Here is a 25416-nt window from a genome sequence, read left to right on the forward strand (position 1 = left end):
ATGAATTTCATTTCCTGATGGCTCAATGCTGCAAGTACCACTGTGTCAATCATTCTCCTCCTATGAAATTTCTTCCAAGGCTGAGGAGATGGCTCAGCCATTAAGAGCACTTGCTGCTCTTGCAGAGTATTGGAGTTCAATTCCCAGCAGCCACATAGAGAGATTGTAACTCCGGCTCCAGGGAATCTCTGATAGTACCTTCTATGGGTCATTGTGGGCCCCACACTCATATGTATACACATACACATGAATTTTTAATATACATCTGAAAATAAAAAGAAAGCCATTTCTTTTAAGATCAATCCTGACAATTCTCAGCTGTCAGCCTGAGTAGCCAGGCCTGTGGCCCAATGTACCCCTCCGCTGCACACTGGCTTTTGTGGGATGGTATAGATTAGTGTTCACATTTCCTTGCTACGCCTTTAAGAGCTACAAGAATGCAAGGGAAGTCTAGAAAAAGAGGTGGGGTCTCCTAACAGAACTTCTTGGAAAAGGATCCTTGGAATTTCTGCCAGAAACTGAACTGAAATTCCAACACTGAGAACTAGGGGGTGGCCTGTGTTGAGCTAGGCCTGTGATTGGACTGCACAGTCCATTAGGGAGGAGGAAAACAAAAGCAAAAAAGCTGGGGGAGGGGAAGGGCGGAAAGACCTCCCACCCCCACCCCAATTCATACACTCTAGATCTACAAGCAATATGCAGCTAGCCACTTGCCTGGAAAGGGTCTGTGCATGTCCAAGCAGCAGATGCTGGACCCAGGGAGCTCTCTGCACCAAGTAAGCAAGCGAGGCCTCCAGGGACTGACTTGCCAACAGCTGGACTTGATCACCAGCTTGAAACTGAGATCATACACTGGGTAGAATAACAAGCGGACTTTGTTCTTCTGGCTGTGCAAAGCGTTGTTTTTCAAGGAATTGCCACAGCGGCAGACAGAGAACCAGAGATCACACTACCTGGACCCTTAAGTCTCTTTAGAGAAACAAAGTGTAAGAAATTCTGCTACTGGGGAGTGTACAGGATGATGATGACTCTTCGGAGAGCTTGTTCACTGGTTCTCTTCCTCACAGCATTTCTGCCCCCACCACAACATGCCCAGGACCCAGCTATGGTACATTACATCTACCAGCGCTTCCAAGTCTTGGAGGTAGGTGACGTGTGTTCCCCTCACTGGGAGAATGTCTCTTGGAAGTCACTCTATTGTACCCGCACTTTCCTGTCAGCTAGGATGCATGTCTTCCAGATACAGAATGAATCATCGCTATGATTCCATTACAGATGTGCGTAGCCTAGCAGTTGAGGATGCCACTTCCAGTCCAGACCACTCTATCACTAGACTTTGAGCAAGGCTTCATTCTACACTTGGCCCTGGCAGTTTTTCTCACCTATAAAATGGACATAGAGATAGAACTTAACTTCAAATGATATTCTGAAAATTTAATGAAGAGATTTCAACTTTGAGAAATTGGAGGTGTTTTACTTTGGGTCATTAATCCATACTCAGAACACGGCCTGGTCCACTGAGTAAATTTCCAGGTTGTTGAACATTTAAAACCTAACCGTTCAGTCTTCAAAGTATGAAATCACAGCTGTGGTCACATTTTCTTCATCTTTTATTGTATTAGGATGCTAACTGATTCCAGCTTTTTTTTCTTCCCTTTTTATGGTAAACTGTTAAGTGACTATAAAATTCGGTAGTATACACAGAAGCTCATTGTGAATTTTTACTTTTTAATCGTAGCTGGACTAAGGCTTAGAAATGAGTTTTTTTTTCCGCAATGTTAAACAAAGGGGACGCACTTGAGCTTCCACCTCATTAGAACAGGCAAAGACCTGTGGTTGGGAATGTGGCTCAGTAGGTGGAGTGCTAGCCTAACACTAGGGCTGGCCCTGGATTCAATGCCTAGCACGGAGTAAGCCAGGTGTTGGCATGTACCTGTAATCTCAGCATTCGGGAGGTGGAGGCAGAAGTACCCAGGAGTTCAGAGTCATCTTTGGCTACATAGAAAGTTTGAGGCCAGTTTTGACCATGTAGGACCCTATCTCAAAACAAAAACAAATGAACAAAATTCCATATTTTTATAGGCTAGCCATATTCTTGGGGACAAATATAACCTTCCACTTTAAAATGCCTGGCTCTTGCACAAGTTAAATTGGCATGTTATGCATGTTCTTTCAAGGACACTCTTATCTCAAATATATATTTTCTATGTTTTCCTAAAAAAAAAAAAAAATCTATAAATCCAAATGATGGTACTGCCTAGTTATAATCTCAGTAAAGTAAGTCCACAGAGCAATCTAAACACATTTCCTCACATTGGCCAGTGAGCAGTGAGCCGTGGTTGAAGCATTCCCAGGTCCCAGGCCTCTAACTGCTCTTCTGCTTCCATCATGGACACACTGCCAACCTCATCTGCTTAAAATGCCAAAAATTTGCTTAGGCTTCAGCAACAGTTAAATTCCTAGGTATGCATTGTCCTTCTGTACTGTGAGAGTTTGTCTACAGACAAGGGAATAACGCACAAAGTAAGACGTTCACAGCCCTGGAGGTGGATTTGGAAAATCGGATATGCTCTGTAGATGCTTAGATATGTTCTGTAGAAAATAAAAATATGTCCTTTTCTGACCACTAGGTTCTAACCTGGAGGTGAAGCCAAGTCCCAGGTGGCAAGCACTGTCAAGGCAGAGGCTTGACAACTCAGGCATGCAGGGCCTGTCCTGAGAGGGTCATGTGGGAGAGTAGGAAAAGGGAAAATAGATACTTGAGAATTATTAATATTCATTGTCTCCCTGTTTCTATTTCAATCTCTCGTGTGTGTGTGTGTGTGTGTGTGTGTGTGTGTGTGTGTCTGTGTCTCTCTCTCTATTTCTCAATGTCTGTCTTTCTGTCTCTGTATCTCTCTATTTCTCTGTATCCATCTCTGTCTCTGTCTGCTGCTGCTGCTGCTTTTCATGACTCTATCTCTTTCTCTTCCAAGTGAAGGTGCCCTACACAATTATGTTTGGAGTAAAAAGTTTTACATGTGTGAAGAGGGCCTTAGTCAATGTCACCAAGTGAGCTTTAACTACCAACTCTGTGGCCTAGCAACCCCATTTCCATTCATGTATTTTTCCATTCACCAAGTATTCATTGAGTATTACTATATCCTTAACTTGTGCCAGATATAAAGGAATGGAACTTATTTCTGGGAATCAGGCCTAATAAAATAACTGAGGACATAAAAATGTAAATACATAGTTTTTTTCCTTAACATTGAGTGGGGAAAAAACGGAAAACTAAATGTTTCTTTAAAGGTGTTTAATAGAACAAACAATGGGATTTCAACTTAATAAAAAGCTTGCATTTTATTAAAATTATGTTACATATGGGTAAAGAAAATGCATATCTACACAATACATTGTTGTTCATCCTTTGAAATGAAGCTTATATATGACACTGTAGATGGACTTGCAAGATCTTCTACTGAGTGAAATAAGCCAGCCATGAGAAGATAAACACTAAATGAAAGATTTCAGTATACATTTAATCTGAAAAAGTTGAACTCATGAAAACAGAGAAGCCTGAGGAGTAAGGAGATACTGATCAAAGAATATAAAGTTTCCATTAGAATAAGTTCTGGTGGTAGGGAGATGACTCAGTCAGTACAGTGTGCTGCCTAAGCATGAGGACCTGAGTTCAGATCCCCAGCTCCCACATGAAAAGGAAGGTGTGGTGATGTCCATCTGTAAGCCCAGTGCTGTGGAGCCCAGGTAGTTCTCTGGAGCTTGCTGGCTAGGCAGGCTAGACAGTTAATGAGCTTCAGATTCAATGAAAGACACAGCCTCAAAGCATAAGGGGTTCAAACAATTGTGAAAGGCAGCTGATATTGCTTTGTGGCCTCAACGTGTACACCTGCATATGCACATAGACACACAGATGCACACACAAATACACACACACACACACACACACACACACACACACACACACGAAAGAACATGTCTAAGAGATCTATTGTACCTGTCATTACTATAGAAAATAGCAATACACTGCATACCTAGATATTGAGAGAATAGATTTTTTACTACCTCAAAAGTAAATATATATGTCTTAACTTGCTTGATTTAATCATTCTACATCAAAATATCACATGTACAACAATTATATAGGAGTTTCACTTGTTAATAAGAAAAACATGATCAACACAATAAAATTATAGTGTGTACTATAATGATATGATAATATATAATAATATAACATAATCATAAAATGTAAGAATGATATTTAAATGATAATATATCAGTAAGCTAAAATAAACAGATATTTAGTAAAATTATGTGCAAATATATATTTATATGCATCATGAAATACATTTTAAATTGGAAAATTTAAAAACTAGTATACTAAATGTCAGTAGTACCTATGAATTTAGGATTATGGATTATTTGCTCCTTTTGATTATACTTTTCTAATAATCTTTTTCTATGAATGATAGCTATTTGTATTATGTGAATAATTGAAATAATTTGCAGTAATTTGGTAACTTTGGTAATTTATCTCCTGTCTGAAGAAAGGGCTGGAAAAATGTACCCAAACAACAAGGGCATACATTCAAGACTTCCAGGAATTCTCAAAAAACATCTCCATCATGCTGGGGAAGTGTCAGACCCACACACGTGAATATAAGAGTGCAGTCGACAACCTGGCACTAAGAGTGGAGCGTGCCCAGCGGGAGATCGACTACCTGCAATACCTCCGGGAAGCTGACATATGCATCGAATCAGAGGAGAAGACACTGGCTGAAAAGGTACTTCAAGACGCAGAAGAAGAAAAGAAGATCCGAGCTCTGTTGAACGCAAGTAAGGGATTCTTCTACCACCCTTCTGGGCCTGACACACTTGGAGAGATGAAGACTCTGTGCAGTTAGGAAGTGTGATCAGTGGTGATGAGTGAGAACTGGGGGGCATTCTTGTGTGTACAGGTGTGAGCAATTTGGCAGGGGTCTTACATCCCAATAGAATCCCACTGCAAGGAAATGGCTTTCTTTCCTCAGAGAGTTTCTAAAGACATCATGGAAGGCCAGGTCTACAGTCTGAGAGGTAGACGTTGGTTTAATGGAGACATGTGGTCCCAGATCCTTCTAGGGAGAGTAGCAGGCTGGTGTGGGCTACACCAAGGGCCCTGGGAACAGAGACCTGCTGCCAGTGTAACAAGCAACAGTTTGAAACTAGAAACTGTGACAACCAAACCTCAGGACTGAGTACTACATTACATCGCTATTGTGTGCTATTTGGGATGGTGGCTTTCAGAAATTTGTCCCCAGTCTTGTGGCCCATCAGTATCAGTTCTAGGCTGTCAATAATAGTATCTAGTAGCTCATAGAATGATAAGCATCACAGCTGAGAAGATTTTTCTGTGCATGTGTCCATTTTATTAAAACAGTAAGAAAAACAAGCGCCCCCCCCACACACACCTGTATTTTGTATTCTGGAAAGACTTCACTGCAAATAGGGAGACTATTCCAAATTTGGGGAACTTCAGCAAGTTTATATAAGACATAATCAGGGTCATCTTTGTTTTTAGGGCTTTACGTACCTTCTCAATATAATTGTTTTAAGAAATTATGGGTCATAAAAAGGGTCTTGGACCTGAGGATGTAGCTCAGTTGGTAGAGTACCTGCCTAGCATGCAGGAAACCCTGGGTCCCATCTCCAGCATGAGGTGGAAACAGGATCAGCAGTTTAAGGATAGCCTCAATTACATAGTAAGTTTAAGGCCAGCCGAACCTACATGAGACCTTGTCTCAATAAAAAAATAAACGGAGAAGGTCTCTCTAAGTGAAGTGAACATTAAGGACACTTCAGGGATAGCACAAGCTATAAAGACATGTCTATCTGCAAATCTGGCTGAGAGAAAACTATGTAGGGCAGGAGACTATAGAGAAATGGAGCTGAAGAGTTCTAATCAAGCCCTATGCTGGTGCCGATAATTACCCATCCATTTATTTGTTCATTTATTTACTGACAATTATTGATAATTATTGATAAATAGTAACAGATATACTATCCCAGGTACTAGATACAGATGATGAAATATCATGTGGTCTTTGCTAAGGAGACTGAACATGACTAGAGAAACTGCTCAATTATTCTAAACAAGGAAATGATATAAAGGAAGAGACTATGACGGGAGAGGGGACACTTGTCAGGAATACTGAAGTAATTTAAACAAATAATGACTCAGCATGAAGTATTATGGGATAGAAAAGAGCTGGTAGATTTGAAAGCTATTCAGAGTTGAAATCCACATGGTTTGGTAACTGATAGTTGAAAGTATAGGATAAATGAGAGCCATGAATCCAGGATACTTCCAAGGTTTGGGACTTAGGTCATTAACTGATTGGTATGAAATCTGTTAAGATAGAAAACCCAAGAGTAGTTTGGAAGCATGTGTGACTTGACAAATTTTTTCCAAGCACTTACATCTTTATTTGTTTACTGTTGCTATAACTGAATCATACAAGGTAATTTGTAAAGGATAGAAATTTACTTAGTTTATTGGAAGTTTTCTAGAGGCTGGGAACCTCTAAGAACATCATGTCTAAGAACATGATGTAGGCATCTACTTGGCATCAGGGGAAAGTCATCTTGCTGCATTACGACATGGCAAAAGGCATTGCAAGCTAGCTCAGAAGCCCCTTTTATTTATTTAGTGTGTGTGTGTGTGTGTGTGTGTGTGTGTGTGTGTGTGTGTGTGTGCATGTGAGTGCATAAGGAAGGGAGGGTTGTGTGTGTACACATATGGAACCTAGAGGTCAACTTAGGGCATTCTTCAGATGTTATTCATCTTGGGTTTGTTTGTTTCTTAGATGAGGTCTCTCATTGAGACCTGGGGTTTACTTATTAAGCTAGACTGGTTGACTATTGAGTTCAAAGCATCCTCTTGCCTCTACCTCCACAGCACTGGGATTGCATGATGTACCCTAACACCGGGGCGGGGGGGGGTGTTGTTTATTTTTCATGTAGATTCTGGGAATGAAATTCAGGTCTTCACGCTTGCAAGGCAAGCACTTCTACTGAACTATCTCCCCAACCCTGTTCTGTTCTGTGTTTTTCTTAAAGATCCACTAATACAATCATAAAAGATGCTACCCTTGATTTTCATGACATCGTCTAATCCTAATTACCTCCCAAAGGCTCTACCTCCAAGTAATATGAACATATGACTTTAAAGACTAAGCCTCCAATATATGCTCTTTGAGGAAGACACATTCAAACCGTAACAACTTAAAACTTCAAAGTTTTCTCATTCATTTGTTGGCTCACTGCTCATATTCTCCTCCATCTGTGCCAGCTCCATGAAAGCTTAAACATTCCACTGCAGGGTGTAAAATAGGATCTTTGTTCAAACAAATAATTGTCAGTAAATAAGTAAGTAAATAAATAAGTGAGTGGATGGAGTGAATGCCAGTACAGCTTATTTAGAGTATGATAGAAAAAAGAACATCATAGTCCTGAGTCTGAAGAAAGAGCAGGGTGCCTTTCCTACCATATGAATCAGTTGATCTAGTTGGTCAAGTGAGAGATCCTTTCAGCTTTGGCCTTGTCCTGCAGTGAACTTGCCCCTCTGAGAGAGCATGTCTTTGAGTAACAATGAGTATGAGAATACAAAGGGGAAATAAGCTAGAATCATCCTTGCAGGGTGAATACAGGGACTTTTCATACAGGGTAGAGGGACGGGAATGTAGCTCAGTGGTAGGGTGATTGCCCAGCATGTACAGAACTTGAGTCTGATCCATATCTCCAGTAAGGAAGTGATGAGGGGAATGAAGTGCTAAAATTGTCTGAGCTAGAATGTGCCTGAACTTTCCCAGAGGGCCACAGGCAGGCCACCAAGCCCAAATGGTAGAGCTGTGTTCCTGAGCTTTTCCTATTCCTGGGGTACTCTCAGACCTGCAGACCTTGAGGTGAACCCTTCCCCATTCTAGCTAGAGTGCAGCGGAGTTCCCGACACTGGAGTTCATGCTTTGTCAACTCCATCCTCTGTCCCACTCTGCAGGCACTGGAGATTGCCACTCACATGTCTGTCACTTCTGGAGCGCAGATTCAACGATAGCTATTTAAAATTGAGCCAACCCTCATTGTCTTTCACTGTTAGATGGACAAGTCTGCACCCTGTGCTAGTTTCTTTACTGCTTCTCTTGCTTCCTAGATCCCCATTATGGTCACACACACACCTTCGCACAACTCAGCATAGATTACATTACTTCACTGTATAGTATTTTTCATAATTCTTCACCATTTGTTAGCAGCAGCAAAAATGTCCACTCTACTCTTCAATCCTTTTATATAGAAAAAGCCTTTTGAAAAGTGACTTGAACCAATCTCAACTGCTGCTCCTCCCAAAGTATACATGTATAGTTATAACTTAAATAAATATATATTATCATGTGCATACAAACATGTGAGCATTTAACACACTTAACCACACATATTTTATTTATGTACATCTTATTCTTCTACCAGACCATGAATAAATATCCTGGCATCATCTTCTCTGTGTTCATGGGGTGTACAACAGGGACCTAGCATAGAGGAAGAAGGCCACAGAAATTATTCCTAGAAGAGAAATGGGTGGTAGAGACTCTGAAGAACAGATAAAGGACATGTGACTCTAAATACAATCACAGCCATGTGATTAGTGGTCTCCTGACCTGGCCTGTTCTGGTCTGCTATTCTATTGCTGTGATAAAAAAAAAAAAAAAAAAAAAAAAAAAAACACTAACCAAAAGCAAGGTTGGGAGGAAAGAGTTTATTTGGCTTACACATCCCGATTAAGTCAACTACTAAGATAAGTCAGGGCAGGAACTCAAGTAGGAGCAGAGGCAGGAATCATAGAGGAACACTACTTACTGTCTTTTTCCTCATGGCTTGATTAGTCTGCTTTCTTATACAGCCCAAGACCACCTGGCCAGGGGTGGCACCACCCACAGTGGGCTGGGCCCTCCTACATCAACCATCAATCAAAAAATGCCCCCATTGACTGGCCCATGGGCCAATCAAAAGGAGTTGATCACTCAACAGAGGGTCCCTCTTCTCTGGTAACTGTAATTTGTGTCAAGTTGACAGAAACTAACCAGCATATGATATATTATTTTCAGAAAAAGCTAGACTTAGAATGCTAGCTTAGTCCCCTGTCCTGCACATATTTTATAATGTGCTTGACCTTATTTTATTGTGGTGGTGGTGGTAGTGGTGGTGGTGGTGGTTTTTGCTTGACTCTTCTGGTAGATACAGTGCCAGATCAGTTTTCTAACTCTGTAGAACAGATCATCATAAATTCAGCAGCTGAAAACAATATGAGTCCATTATTACAGAGTTCACACATGACTTCTTCTAACTGTATGACCAAGGCCATGGGCTTCCTGAGGCTCTGGTTCTGTAGGCGGCTCACAGTATGGCACTGAAAAGACAATTTTTTTCTTCAAGAGGTGCTCCACACCTCTTTTAAGAAGTTCTTTATCTGATCACATCAAGTCTCTCTATCATTATTATCCTTTTGATTAATCAGAGTCAACTGATTTGGACCCTTATTAATGACAGCATCCCTGAATATTTGTCTTAAAGTGCCATGTGATCACAGTGTACACCCTCTCATATGCCCAGGCCCTGTCCATGCTCCAGGGACAGAGTTAGTTATGTGAAGTCTGTACAGGACAGGGATCTTGGGAGCTGCATTAGTTATATGACTCACAGCTGCCACAAAATACCTGACAAAAGCCACTTTAGGAAGAAAGGGTTTATTTTATAGTTCCAGGGATACCGTCCATCACGGCAAAGACTGAAGCAGCAGGTAGCTGGTTATATTATGTCATCAGTCAGAAAGTAGAGAGCAGCGAATCAATCATCAATCAATCTCTCTCTCTACCACTGCCTTTCCTCTTTCTCTCTCTTCCCATCTCTTGGAGTGCTAGATTGAACCTAGGATCTCATCACTCTACCCCTGAACTATATCACCTGGTGGTTGCTTTCTCCTTTTTATACGGTCCAGGACCCCAGCCAATGGAATGGTACTGCCCTCTTAAGGGTGAGTCTTCCCATTTCAGTGATCTCAATCTAGAAATGTTCTTACAGACATACCTAGAAATTTGTCTCCATTTCAATTCTATTTATTTTATTTTACTGTTTATTTATTTTAAGTATACGAGTACTTCCCTTGCATGCATGAATGTGTACCACCTGATGCTGAGGAAGTCAGAAGGCAGCCAGATCCCCCAGAACTGGAGTTTCCAGATGACTGTGAGCTTCCATGTGGATGTACAAATAGGTCCTGTGTTGCTGGCCTTGAGAATGCAGCAACACTGGGTTGGTTGGGAATAGAACTTGGATCCTCTGCTTGAGCAGCCAGTGCTCTTAACGTCTGAGCCATCTCTCCAGCCTTCTGTTTTGATTCTAAATCCCATCAAGTTGACTGTCACAGTTAGCCATCACAGGGACCATTTGGGAATTCCACCTACCACCATGTCTTAGTTTGCTACTAATTATCCGAACTTGTCTTTCTAGAAGATCCCACTATTCCCATCTCCTTGGGCTACAAGGACTATGCCAGTGGAACAGCTTTCACTAAAATCCTAAACTCTGAAGTCAGCACCTTCTGCAAGCAAACCCCTTGGGATCATGGGTCAGAGAGGGCTCAGGCTATAGGGTTTCCTTCAGACTTTCTGTCTCAGAACATTTCTTTGGGAAAGCTTTAGAGAATGGACAGTACAGGCACTTTAGAAAATTCCATTTTGTACCTCAAGATACAAGTAAATTCTAATGCATGATAGAATGATCATCTTCTTTCAGATATTTCTCAGGCAACGACTAAGAGGCATGTCCTGAGGAACAGCCAAGATGACTGTTTGCTAAACCATTCTCCATCGAGCTGTTCTAAAGTCTTCAGCCTTTATTTTGAGGTGTTTTCACAGATGAGGTCAATATGGGTCCCCAGTCTGAGGAATGTTGAGATTAAGTGAAATTCTTAGACTCTTAACTCCCCCACTTTGTATCCCCATCCCTTTCCCACACATATATGGTTTATAATAGAAGCGAGTGACAGATTTTAAAGTCATTTCCAATGTTTGGTGCTAAGACCATTGTTAAAATGAAACTTTGTTCGTTGTAATTGCCAGTTTATCACACAGCACCACTGGCACGTAGATTGAGAATTTATCCAGCTGAAGCCTTTGAGAGTCCACAGGCTGCATTCTTGAGTGGATAAAAGTATTGACCTCCTTTTAACTTCTAAGTAGCTTTTGAAGAAGAATTCTCAGGGCAGTCAAAACAAGCCATTATGACAGATTTTATTTTCCTTCTCCAGTCCAGCTCCTTTTATTGCAAGGAAGCATGGGAGTGACCTCATGTAACCTTCACCCTGCTGCTGTTAGATAACGCATATCTTTTGTTAGATCATGTTTCCAAGAAGTCTGCTGAATATCTGAATGCCTCTGGAATACATTCAAGTCGACAGCTGCATGCCTATATTCAAACCCACTACAAACAAAACAAATAACTAAACAAACACCTCACTCACTGAAAACTAAAGAAAGCATGTCTGTGAGGCAACTCTCAAGGTCCATTGGTTCTCGATGAGTAGAGCAAAACATTAAGAGAACAACAACTAATTTGTAACAGATGTGTTAACTACATAGGAGGAGACTCAAGGCCTGTCTGCCGGCAGAAATGTAGGAGATCATAAGGGTGCTTGTGTGTGCATGTGTGCAACAACTCAGTTTTGCTGCATTCTCAAGGCCAGCAACACAGTTTAGCTGCTCCTGTATATTCCCTAGATAGTGAATGCCCACAAGTTCAGAAAAGTCTATATACATAGAATTTCTTTTGTTCATTCATCTAAAAATCCTGTTTCTTGTGAGGCTATTTCTAGGTACTGTGGATATGACCAAAAGTTCCAAAACATGCCATCTGGTAGCTTTTGGTTCCAATTGGTATGAACATTCATTCATTCTCTCTCACTCATTTGTTCATAGGTTCAGCAAATGTCTGACTAAATTCCAGATACATTTTAGACTTGTACTAGCATTAGAGATGGAACACTGGCTGTGATTTTTGTTCTCAAAACTACTTATAGTAAAGAAGCAATCTAGACACAGAGGAAACAGTCCAGAGTGAGGACTGCTCTGATGGAACCATGTATGAGGTGTCACAGAAACATGTTAGGTCATAGGGTCAAGGTTGCCTTGATGCTAGGAGTGATGGGACTATAAAACTAGACAGTAACCTCAGGCTCAGTTTTAATCATAGAAAAGAGCTCCTTAGCTGGAGACTGGAGTTAAGAGCATCCTCAGCAAATGCAGCCACATGCAGCAGCACAGTGGTAGATGCTTGGTGGGCTATGTGGAGCAAATCATTTTCTAGAACGCAGTCAGAGCAGGATGCTGTGGAGAGTGGGAGTGGGGGGATCCAAAGGAGTGCTGAGCTGAGCTCCCCATGCTAAACAATCTTCCATTTGCCAGCTGGGCAAATGGGAGGAATGAGAATGGTAGCTAATATTTATTGATAATACATTTTAGGTCGTCTCCAAGTGATGTGTGTACCTTAATGACAATTGTCATGTCATTGACAACAACCCCACCAGTTAGGTATAACCATTACGCTACCACCTCATTTTATATATCAGGAGAACAAGACTGTGGGAGAACAATTTGCCCAAACTCACACAACTAAAGAAATGTCCAGGATGACATTCAAACCAACCCTGATTTGCACACATGCCAGCCCCTCCCATCATCCCACTGCTGAGCTGAGCAATGATAAGTATGGGAGTGCCACAGCTCAGACAGAGGATTGGGAAAGGTCACTCTGGACACAGGGTACAGAACAGCCTAGCAACAGGAGAGGTTGGGAGCATATAGAAGGTAAAGACTAAGCCAGCAAAGCAATGTCAAGGGTGATCACAGAGAGATATAAATTGAGAGCATTCTGCTCTAAGAGTAGATGTTCATGCTAGAAGTTTCTGATCTCAATATGGGTCACAGTATGAAGACTATGATTCCATCTCACAAAAGATTGATTTACTTACATCCTGGTTAAGAAAAATCAACTTATTTCCCTGTTTTTTCTTAATTTACTATTTTATTTTTTGAGACAGGGTCTTATTTATGTAGCCTAGGATGATCTTGAGCTCACTGCATGTCTGAGGATGACCTTGAATGTCTAATCCTCCTACCTCTATCTATCTGTGGATTGCTGGGATGACAGGCATGCATCACCATGTCTGGTTTTATGCAGTGCTTGAGTTAGTGCATGCTACTAAGCACTCTACCAACTCAGCTACCACTCCAGGTCCTCTTCACTGACTTTTAAGCAAGAAAATATCCTTGCTTTGCCGCCTTCTCACTTCTGTGGCCCTCGATTGACCTCTCATCAGTTCAGTAGAGTGCTTTCTTCCCATTATTTCTCAAATGCCTTCATTCTACCTGTACTGCTCTGTTTTTCTCTCCCCACGATCACAAGCATCTCCCATCCCCAACACTCACCTCGCTGCCCCATCTACTCCTGCCCCAGTACTCTGACTTGTACAGCCACCATGATCATCTTACTAGAATTCCAATAACATCATTTTCTCCCAATGGCAACTGCAAACCCCAGGACAAACAAAAATGCCCTGTATAGCTCTGTCTTACCATAGCTTTATTTAAATACTTAATTTTTCTCTACAAAGGAATACCTGATGATGAAATAAAAACTACAAATACTGTTGAAACTATATTTATTTTGTTTTCCTTAATTGTAAAGGTAGATGAGAAGCCAGCAATCAAACACAGCAATGTTTAGTATTTCTCAGCTTTGTTTCCACCCATCCCTGATGTTCTATGCTATTTATTTTACCTGCTATTTTAAAAACATAATGCATAATCCATGCATGCCCACATTTCAAATGCTGTTTTTCCAACATCTATCACAGTGCCTAGGATGAATGTGAGATCAGTATGCTCAGACCTGAAGTACTTTATTAGAAACTGGAGGCAACTGTTTGCTTGGGATCACACTAAGCCATTTTTTTCTGTTGTCCAGTGCTCATTCTTTAGTTACTATTATTCTATAGATACTATCATAACTTTTTTTAATTTTTTCAGATAAAAACATTGTGGCTTAGAGAATCTTCCCCCACATTCCTGCTTTACCCAGGGGTCCATACCACCCCAGACATGAAGCTTCCTTCCTGAACACCTTCATTCCATATCAGCTATCTGTTGCCACATTAACTTAACTCCAAACCACTCCAAAATTTGGGTTAAAGCAACACCCAATTCCTATTTCTCAGTAGTCTGCATGGTGGGAGGACATTCTATTGATCTGGGCCAGGACTGACCGCCTGAACATCCCCCATTCTTGACATGTTGATGAGGAATGACTTGTTGAGGAGGACCTCTTTTGAGATGACTTGGTTGTCCTCCACATGCCATCTGGCTCTCCTGGAGGCTCATTCTTATGATGAATGCAGATGTCTCAGAGAGAAGACAGAAGGGGACTTAGCTTGGTCACTTTTACCACATTCTTGGTGGTGGTGGTTGGTTTTTTGTTGTTGTTTTGTTTTTGTGTTTTTTGTTTGTTTGTTTTTGAGGCAGGGTTTCTCTGTGTATCCTTGGCTTTCCTGGAACTTGCTATATGGATCAGGCTGGCCTTAAACTCAGAGATCTGCCTGCCTCTGCCTCCTGAATGTGCTGGGATTAAAGGTGTGTGCCACCACTGTCCCACCATTTTCATCACATTCTTTTGGCCAAAGCAAATTTCAATTCTGGCTCCAGTGTGCATACTTCCTCTAGAAACTCTAGTTGCATCCCATATTGTGGTTTTGGTCTTGATGCTCACAGAAGCAGGGAGCCATCAAGATCAGTTTTTAGTTATGCAAACATATATCTGAGAACAGAATCTGTTGGTTGACGGGTTTGAGGAAATGAAACAGAACCAGCAAGAATGCTACTAGAGTTCAGATTCAGATGAGTATGTCTTAGATGACCACACATTGAGACAAGATGGAGAGGAGAGGAGAAAGTGACATTTCTTTTATAGGACTGTAGATGACTTTGTTTTCTATCCAAAAATGTAAGAGAATGGCAGTGTCACAGCTAAAAATGGAGTACATGTCTACCCTTTTTTAGTTTACCAGGAAACTTGTTTAAAAATGAACAGACGTGGGCTAGAGAGATGGCTCAGCAGTTAAGAGCACTTGTTTCTCATGGAGAGGACCCAGACTTGGTTTCCAGCACCCACAGGATGGCTCATATTCATCTGTAACCTCCAGTTTCAGAGGATCCCATGTCTTCTTTTGACCTCCAAAGACATACATGCGGTGCATATATACACTTACAGGCAAAACACCCATACACATAGAGTAAATATATCCTAAAAGGATTTTAAATCAAAACATTGAAAACGGGCTTACAAATGAGAAACAGATCCAATCAAGGAGTTCACCATTATAACCTTGGAATGCTTGAGATGTTGCAATAGGCAGGTACCTGATGTAAAGTGGCAGTTGTCTCAGATCAGAAATCCCCCCAGATGATAGGCCAATCCCCTGCTTTGCCTCACATGAATATTTTCTAGCCGCAATGCTCTTGAGCAGCAGTTCTCATTCAGTCACAGAAACTCCTTTGCCATCTTAAAACTTATTCAACGCTCCAAAGAGGGCATGCTGAATTTGGTTACAGATACTGACTTTGCCACATTCATAATTAAGTTAGTGAGGCTGTAGTATGTACCAGATGTTCTTCTAGGGAGAACACAAAGTAATGAATGAAACAGACATGACAAAGTCTTGAATCTCACCACATTTCCTGTTTACTGAAGGGACTATGACAACAAATAAATCTGCAGATGAGTATGTAATGTATCATAAAAACATAACAGACACTCAAGGGAAGAAAATCTATTATGACAAGGAGGTTATGGAGAGATGGCTTCTTTTAGAATACTGTGTCAGAAGAAAGTTTGCCCATGTTGGGGTACAGCTATAGGAACCCCAAGGTAGAAGCTGGCTGGACTCTCACTCAAAGCTTAGACATCTTCCTGGCATTCAGAAATTCTCCTGGTGTTCTCTGCTTGTTGCTGGTGAATGACATACACCTAAATAAAATCTGTTTCCTTCCTCATATGCTATTGCTAATCACCAATACAGCTGACTAGGCTTGGTTCTAGGTACCTTAGAATATTCTAAATTTAGCAACTGAAAATGGAGGAACCTAGAAATGCCTGCAGTAAATGTTTAATGAGAGGTTCTGTGTGGTCATCAAGATCAACATGTACAATGTTATTGTATGCTAGGCCCTGATTAAGCCCTAATATAAGATACATAGCTCTCTAGCAACACTAAATCGGTGTGGATCACTAAGGAACATCCCATACAAGGCAGCGTTTCTGTTTTCCTGCCATCCATCCACTGAAGCACCCAGACAGTGAGATAGCCCTTGCTAATCTATTTGCTTTCTAAATTAGCAGAGTAGAAATTGAGATCACAAGTTTGGGCAGTGACAAACAACTGCACTATCTGAAACTAACTGTTTACACTAGTTCCTGAGTGTCGAGCATAAGCAGAAAGAGTCTGGATAGTGAGATGGGTACATATTGTGTCCTAGGCACTGGGGGAGGAAAAAAGGAAGAAGAAGGTGAGAAACAGAAAGAGAAAGAAGAAAAGGTGGACAAGGAATAAGAGGAGGTGTTGGAGGAGGAGGAGACTCCTTGCAAGGAACTATCTAGTCCAGTGTAATGCCTGCCTTAGCACTTTTCTATTGCTGCCAACGGACACTATGGCCACAGCAACCTATAGAATAGTGGTTCTCAACCTTTGGGGGGTTGAATGACCCTTTCACAGGGGTCACAGGTCAGATATCCTGCATATCAGATATTTACATTACCATTCATAACAGTAGCAAAATTACAATTATGATGTAGCAATGAAATAAGTTTGTGGTTGGGGTCTGTACAACATGAGGAACTGTATTAAAGGGTGGCAGCATTAGGAAGGTTGAGAACCACTGCTTTAGAAGAAAAAGTTTATTGGCATTTATAGTTTTAGAAGGTGAGTTAATTACCATCATGGTGGGTAGCATGGCAGGCAGGACTATAGCAGTAGCTGAAAGATCACATCTGATCCACAAACAGGAGGAGAGAGAGAGAGAGAGAGAGAGAGAGAGAGAGAGAGAGAGAGAGAGAGAGGGAGAGAGAGAGAGAGAGAGAGAGAGAGAGAGAGCGAGCTAGCTAACTGGGAATGGCACGGGCTCTTGAAACCTCAAAGCCTAGTGACACAGCTCCTCCAGCAAGAGCACATCTCCTAATTCTTCCCAAGCAGTTCCACCAACTGGGGACCAAATACTCAAACATGTGAGCCTGATGGGGCCATTCTCAATCAAACTACCATATTACCCATCCTGAAAGAGGGCTACACAGATGGAACCATTCATTAACTGGGGCAAGAGTAAGGCATTAAAAAGTGAAGATTTATAACAAAATTTCATAATGTGGTGGAAAATGCTCATGACTTTAGAAGAATTTTCTTTTTAATGGACTCTTACCAAGGAAACTTACTAGTCTTTTCCTGCCAGTGTCTCATGTATCTGTCTCCCTTCTTGAGTCCTGGTTTATCATCATCACCTGGCTACCCCAATCTAACTAATCAGTTCCTCTCTTTCTAACTGCCCCTTGAATCCCTGCCTGCCACTCTTTGGTATCTTGAATCTGTACTACACTTATAAACCCAGTGCCTAACTTCCCTGTGTCCATCACCCCACCCCCTAGTCCCCACCCCCAGCCACTTTTCTACCAGAGATGAACCAAAGTCTCTAATAATCAGATTGAGTCACAGTGGAGGAATAAGTCTTATAGGTCCAGCAAGTGTTATTAATAAGAAGGAAAGTATTTTAAGAGATTCAAATAAGTGATATTTGTATATGAATTCCTTGAGAGGCCTTAGGCTAAATTCTACACTAATAGCTTGTCTGAAATTTTGCCTGTGGGGGAACCACACATTTCAATGTCTTGGTTTGTACATGGAAACTTTACATAACATTTTCTCTGTTGAGTAATTTGCATCTTAGTTGGACTCAAGTTTTTTTTTTTAATTTATTATTTCCAATCTTTCCTTAACTCTTTCCTCCTGTTAAGTATCTGTCCCCAAAAGAAACACAGCAGGAAATTTTAATTTATTCTTTTACTGGGACACTGGAAATGTCTGCTCACTAATTTCTAGAGAAACTTAGACAACTTTAGAAGATTATCCCTGATAAAAAGATAGAGCACACCTATCCTAAACTCATAGCTTTAGGGCTGGCACAACAAAGGCTGGATTGACAAAAGGAAGTTCAAAGACTGGATTCCAGAGCCCCCAAGTCTCCAATACCCAGTCCCAAGCTCCATCATATATATATGTTCATTATATAACACAGGCTATTCTGGGACTCATAATGTAGCACAGATGGGCCTCTAATTTACTATGTAGGCCAAGCTGGCTTCAAACTTGTAACCTTCCTGGGTCTGCCTCCCAAGTGCTGGGATTATAAGCCTGCCCCTCCATAACACCTTCTCTTCTGTTTTTTATTTTATTTGCATTTTTGGAGCTAGGGTCTCATGTAGTCCAGACTGGCATCCAAATTGCTGTAGAGCTCAAGATGATTTTGAACTAATTTTCCTGATTCTACCTCTAGTATTACAGGCTACTATGCCCAATTTTGTGCAGTACTGGGGATCCAACCTAGGGCTTCATGTGTACTAGGCAGGTACCCTACCTACATACCCACATCCCTAATCCCTGCTCTTATGTGTTATAAAAGGATGTTTTCTTTTTTCTTTTCTTTGAATGTAAATTTTTATTGATTCTTCGGGAATTTCACATCATGCACCCCAATCCCACTCACCTCCCAGTCCCTCCGTATCTGCCCTTCACCCTTGTAGCATCTCTTCAAAGGAAAAAATTTAAAAAATGATAAAATAAAATAAAAATATTAATTAAAACAAAAACAATAATAAAAGCAAAACAAAAACCATCAAACCACCACAACAAAAAACCCACCTCTGCTCCTCTGTCTGTCTTGTCTCTCCATTACCTCTTCATTCATCTTAGTGGCACTAAGAGCTGCGATGTGTTGCATAGTAAACCATTTTATACAAACAGCTTTACTTGCACATATTCATTGTGTAATGAATCATTGGTCTGGTTCAAGGCCTCTGGCTTCTGATACACCATCACTACTGGACCCTCATCAAAACTCCTCTCAGATAACCTGCTGTTGCCCCTAGTCATGGAGGTCCCGTGGCTGTGGTTCCACCGAACCAGTCTCTTTAGGCACTCCAGCACATCATAGATGGGGTGGATGTTGGGGTGGACCAACTCAAAGCCCTGGATGTGTGCCTGGGTGGTAGCTGAGTTGGTCAGTCTGGCCTCTGGGACCATCGCCCTCAGGCAAGGAACAGAGCCTTTTCTCCCACAACTGTGCTTAAGGGTGGACCCAGCTCTCCTGAGTTGTGGGGACAGCTCTCCTATGAGGGGCAGGAAAAGCCCAGCATGGCCTTTGGATTTCAACCCCTGTGGTAACAGGGGCAATGGACATCAACACAGACCCCTGCTGCAGCAGGATCAGGGACCCAGACATGGCCTTCGTCAGTAGCTTGGGCCCATTTGTCACCATGGCCCTAGTGGTAGCACAGGTTACTCAGATCAGCAAGGCCCTGGGGGCAGCAAGGATCTCGAACAAGAACATGGACTCAGCCGGGTGGTGGTGGCGCACACCTGTAATCCCAGCACTTGGGAGGCAGAGGCAGGCGGAGCTCTCTGAGTTCGAGGCCAGCCTGGGCTACAGAGTGAGTTCTAGGAAAGGCACAAAGCTACACAGAGAAACCCTGTCTCGAAAAACCAAAAAAAAAAAAAAAAAACAAAACAACAACAACAAAAAAAAACCAAAAAAAACCAACATGGACTCAAGTGGCACCCAGCCCCCAGGCATCCACATGATCTTCAATGGTAACAGGAGCCACAGACCCTGGCGGTGGTATGGCCATAGACCCAGACATGGCCCTCGACTGCAGCTCCAGCCCAGACTTCACCGTGGCTCTGGGTGGCATCACAAGTCACTCAGATCTGTATGCCCTCTGGCGGCAGCCCCTCAGACACCAACATGGCCTCAGGTGTCCACATAGACCCTGGGCATCTGTATGGCCTTCAATGGTAACAAGAGCCACAGACATGGCCCTTGGTAGCAGCCCAGGCCTGGATGTCACAAAGCAGGCAACCCACAAGAATGTTTTCTTATAGACAATAAATACATGTTCCTCATTCTAAGACACAGTCCTTACATAGCTTAGCTTCAAGTCTATTCTTCCCTGGCAGGAAGGACAGGCACTGTGGGGACCACCTGCGGGAAGTAGATGTCCTGTCACTCCACTGGTCTTTCTCTAGGCACACCAGTACACATGGCTCCCAACCCTTCCTACCTACCACACACACTACCCTGCAGCTGAGGCTGGCTGGGAGTGTCCTGGCTCCTACCTCTGAGTTCAGAAGACCCCTTCACCTCTGGCTAGCTGTGTGACCTTTCCAAGAAACTAATGCATGCCTTAACTTTCTCCACTTGTTAACTAGTGATTAAAATATATGTCATGGCTACTTATTATGAGAATCACATAAATTATTATAAAGTTATGCAGTACAATACCAAATGGATTCTACGTATTTGGAAGATATTTAATAAGGACTTGTTCTTTTTTTTGTTTTGTTTTTTGTTTTGTTTTTTGGTTTTTCAAGACAGGGTTTCTCTGTGTAGCTTTGTGCCTTCCCTGGAACTCACTCTGCAGCCCAGGCTGGCCTCGAACTCACAGAGATCCACCTGGCTCTGCCTCCCAAGTGCTGGGATTAATGGCGTGCGCCACCACCGCCCAGGTTGGACTTGTTCTTTAACATGGAATATCATATGGGAATCTTTAGGAACCCATGGACCTTCATCCCTACCCCCTGTACAATCATTCTATGTTTATTTAAGAGCTTGAAGTCTCACCCACTTCTCCTAGGTGATCAGCATAGGATCAGGGAAGAGCGAGCAGTGGCTTCAGCTCAGCCAGGTTCTGCTGTGTTAGAGTAGAGATGGCACCCTGGGAATCAGGGTGGCTGTTCCACTTCTTCCACACATTCCCTCATCCTGCAATAGCTCACTCAATACAGCAGGATGTACATGTGCTCCTGAGATGTTTAAAGTCCCTGGATGCCTTTTCTAGGGTCTAGCTTCTTATAGTCAGGTCACCCACAACAATGTTGACACATGAAAGCAAACCATCATGCTGCTGGAGCATGTTAGGAGGACATGGCAGCTCCTGGTAGTTGAGACTTTGGCAGTTCTCCTCCAAATCTGGCCTCCGGCACAGTATGAGCCAGGTGAGACCACTGTCTCTCTACCTAAAGAACTGACTTCCTGGGACTTGGCTCTGTCCAGGTAAGCCTGTTCTCCATTTCATGTGTTTTCTTCAGAAAATGTGGGGTCCATTTTTTAATGAAATAATGGATTTTAAAGTATCTTAAAAGCTTTGAAGTGCTTTATGAATGATTATTTACTTAAGATGGGTTTGCAGTCAGAACCTAGAAAGTGCTAGTCTGTTTAGATCCCAGCAAAACATCTGAGATTTTTATTTTCTTCACTCAACTGCCATTTACTGAATCCTCAAAGCATTGAATTAAGTATTTGGGTACAATACTAAACATGAAGGTGAAGCCCTGTTTTTGGAGAGTCTTGTGAGGGAGGTGGATAATAAGCTAGTAAAGAAACAGATAAAACAGTTAACAGTGTACTGAGTGATCTCAAGGAAAGAAAAAGCCCATTAAGGAGATGATATTGGAAATAAGACTTGGCCAGGTATGGTAGTGCAGGCATGAAATCCACTTGTGAGTTTGAAGCCATTCTGTGCTACATAGTGAATTGAAGGTATGCAGGGGGGTAGGTTACTTGAAGAACGAATGGGATCCAATCCATTGTACAAAGTTCAAGAGAAAGAATGTTCCAGGTAGAAGGATTCTAAGTGCAAGATTCCTGAGGCAAAAAAAAAAGAAAGAAAGAAAGAAAAGAAAAGAAAAGAAATTTGGCATGCTCACAGAACATAAAGAAACTATGTAATTAGAACACAGTGATACACAGAGGATGGCTCATCAATGATAAACAAGGGCCACATTGCACAGTCTTATAAGCCTTGGTAGGGAATTAGGATGTTATCTTGTGTATGATGGAGAGGGAGAAAATGTTTAACATGTCTGATCCCTCTGACTCCGTGGAAAGTATACTTGACATGTAGATGAGCAAGCAAGAGTAAAATCAGGGAGACAAATCATATAACATTTGTAGTGATCTAGGCAAAAAATTATGACTCATGGTTTTCAGGAGAAGAGTAGGTGGTAAGATATATAGCTGACTATTTTTATTGAATTTTGCAAAAAAAACATTTAAATATAATAAATTAATTAATTATTTGATAATTTCATATATGCATGCATGCAATGTATTTTTATTATTTTCACTCCTACTCCTCCAAACTCCTCAGCTCAATCCAAGACCCACTCCCTACCTACCTCCTCATGTCCTTTAATAAAATCATTATAACCCACCAAGTCCATTTTGTACTGCCCATGTGCTCATGGATATGAGGCCATCACTGGAGCATGAATGACCTACCAGGAACCACACCCATAAAGAAAATTGGCATTCTCTCTCCTAGATACCATCAACAATCAATAGCTCTCTAGCTAGGGATGTAGCTCATGACCCCAAGCATTAGCCCCCTGCCACACACACACCACAGCTGGAATACTGATTGGATTGATCTTATGCAGATAGAGTGAGTGCAGTAGTCTTGTTTAGTCCTGATGATAAGGTTTCCTTCCAGTCTTCCCTGAGCCCTGGCTCTTATAATCTTTCTGGACCATCTTCTGTGTGGTCCTGAGCCTTGAGGGGAGGGAGTATAATATAGATGTATCATTCGTGGCTGAGCACTCTCCAGATACTTTCGTTCTGCACACTGACAAGTTGTAAATTCACTGTCTTCTGCTGCACTAAGAAACTACTCTGGTGATGCCTGAGAGATGCACTAATGGTTGGGTATAGAGATATCAGTTTGGAGAGAAGTTTGAATCTATACCCATTTAGCAAAATAATAATTGACTTACCCCTGTGGTCTGTGAGATCCCTAACAATGGGTTCTTGGCCAGATTTATAGAGATCTACCAAAAAGTCCCAAATTAGAACTAATGATCTACTTTTCCTGAAATGACTAGTAGTGCCAACCTCTTGAACGTGGTCACAATGATGATTCCAAGGGGCTAAGGTCATCTGGAAGATGACACACTTAAAGGCCAGGTGGAAGAAGCTTATACCACTCCTGTCTATATCCCACCAGAGAAAAACAAGTGCATGCAGCTTAACCACAAAGGAGACTATGAAATGTAGTTTCACGTGCAATGAGAAAGAGTGAACTGCAATAGAACTGAAGGAGCACAGATCATGATCTCTGCCACACTGTCAGAGGAGAAACTGGAGAACCACACAGAAACAGAGATGGGGGAGAAGGCATCGTCAAGGAGGAGGAACTGATCAGTGCTGTCATACTACAGAAGATGAAGTAACAGACCCACATAAAAGAGTGGCAGGAATTTTCCTTTAGGAGCTCCCTGGTAGCATTATCAAGAACAGAGTGTGTTGTACAGTGAGAGTGGGAGGTGAGAAAGTAAGTAGGAAAAATGTAGACTGTTCTGTAGGAGAAGCTGAGGATGACATGGTGGGAAAGATAACATAGTATCCAGAGGTTAACTAGTTGTAGATATTTATTTATTATTAAGACAGGATCTTACTATGTAGCCCTGGCTGGCCTGGAACTGCTATATAGATTAAGTTGGTCTCAGAGACACAGAGAGCTGCCTGCCTCTGCCTCCAGAGTGCTGAGCATACACACCATGCCTCATCATGAGATTTAAAATAGTAATAAGCAAGATAAATATAAGTTAAGACTAAGGGGCTAGTTTATGAAGAAAAAAATTACAAATTATGAGATGATTGAGCCATCTAGAAGCTAGGATAGAATGTGGTCAAAATACAGTGATTATATTACTCATGGAAAGGAGAAAGAACACAGCTTCTTCTAAGAAAATTCTACAATTAAGGGACAGGTAATGGAGAAAGTTCATGTCTAACTGTGTTTATTTCTTCGAAAGAGTAGTTCAGGTCTGTGTTCCATTTTTGCTCTAGGATTTTCTGAGTGAAACTCTTCTGTCATAGACCATGGTATCATAGCAGAGATGAGAGAACATTCTCTACTGGTATTAGATCTGAAGGGAAGCAGTGTTCTTTGGGTGTGGTAAGTCTTCTAGAAAGAAGACAGCTCGTGTTTGTGAATAATCTGTTCTTTTTCTCCTGTCTGGCTAGGCTGTGACAACATGCTGATGAGTATAAAGTCTCTGAAAATAGTGAAGAAGACCATGGACCCAGATGGCTCTTGGATGAAAGATGCTGGTGGTAACTCTGCAAAAGTGTATTTATTAATTGGATCTAGACACAACACAGTTTTGGAATTTGCAAACTTGCGGGCATTCATGGAAGATAGCAGCAAACCTGGCCCCCGGAAGCTAATCTTACCACTTTCCTGGCAGGGATCAGGGCAAGTGATCTACAAAAGCTTTCTATTTTTTCACAATCAAGGAACTTCTAATGAGATAATTAAATACAATCTGCAGAAGAAGACTGTGGAGGATCGGATGCTTCTCCCAGGAGGGCAGGCCGAGCACCCATCTATCAACACTCCCTATCCACTTACATTGACCTTGCTGTGGATGAACATGGCTCTGGGCCATCCACTCAGGACCGGGTATCCAAGGTCATTTGTTCTCACGAAAATTGAGCCAGACACTTTGGGGTAGAGCATTCATGGGACACACCGTGTAGGAAGCCAGGATGCTGAAGCTTCATTCTCCTATGTGGGTCCTCTATGTGGTCTACAGTTCCGGTGGCCAGGGCCTCATCGTATCACCTGTGTCTATGATCCACTGGGCACTGTTAGAGAAGAGCATCTGCCCCAATTTGTTCTTCCCCAGGAGGCCTAGAAGTCACTCCATGATCCATTACAACCCTAGAGATAAGCAGCTGTATGCCTGGAATGATGGCAATCAGATCATTTACAAACTCCAGACAAAGAAAAGGCTGCCTTGGTAGTAATGGATGGCAGCTTGGAGGGGGAGTTGTGTGGCTTGAGCAGTGGTTTTCCAGAACACTGAGGTCACAGCCTCTTTACAGTGTAGTACCCCTCTAGAGGCACACAAAAATAGGATGTAAAAGTTTAAATACATATTATTCCTTTCCCAAATGTTCATTGCCTTAGGTATCATTTAAGAACATAGATGAGGCCATCGTTCCAAAGTTT

At 41.9% G+C, this 25416-nt stretch overlaps 1 pseudogene; it reads left to right on the forward strand.

The window, feature by feature from the left end:
• Window positions 1-365: 365 nt before the first annotated feature.
• Window positions 366-25356, forward strand: LOC114710277 (annotated as a pseudogene).
• Window positions 25357-25416: the final 60 nt, after the last annotated feature.

This window comes from Peromyscus leucopus, chromosome 1 (genome assembly GCF_004664715.2).
Source record: "Peromyscus leucopus breed LL Stock chromosome 1, UCI_PerLeu_2.1, whole genome shotgun sequence".
Classification (NCBI taxonomy): Eukaryota; Metazoa; Chordata; class Mammalia; order Rodentia; family Cricetidae; genus Peromyscus; species Peromyscus leucopus.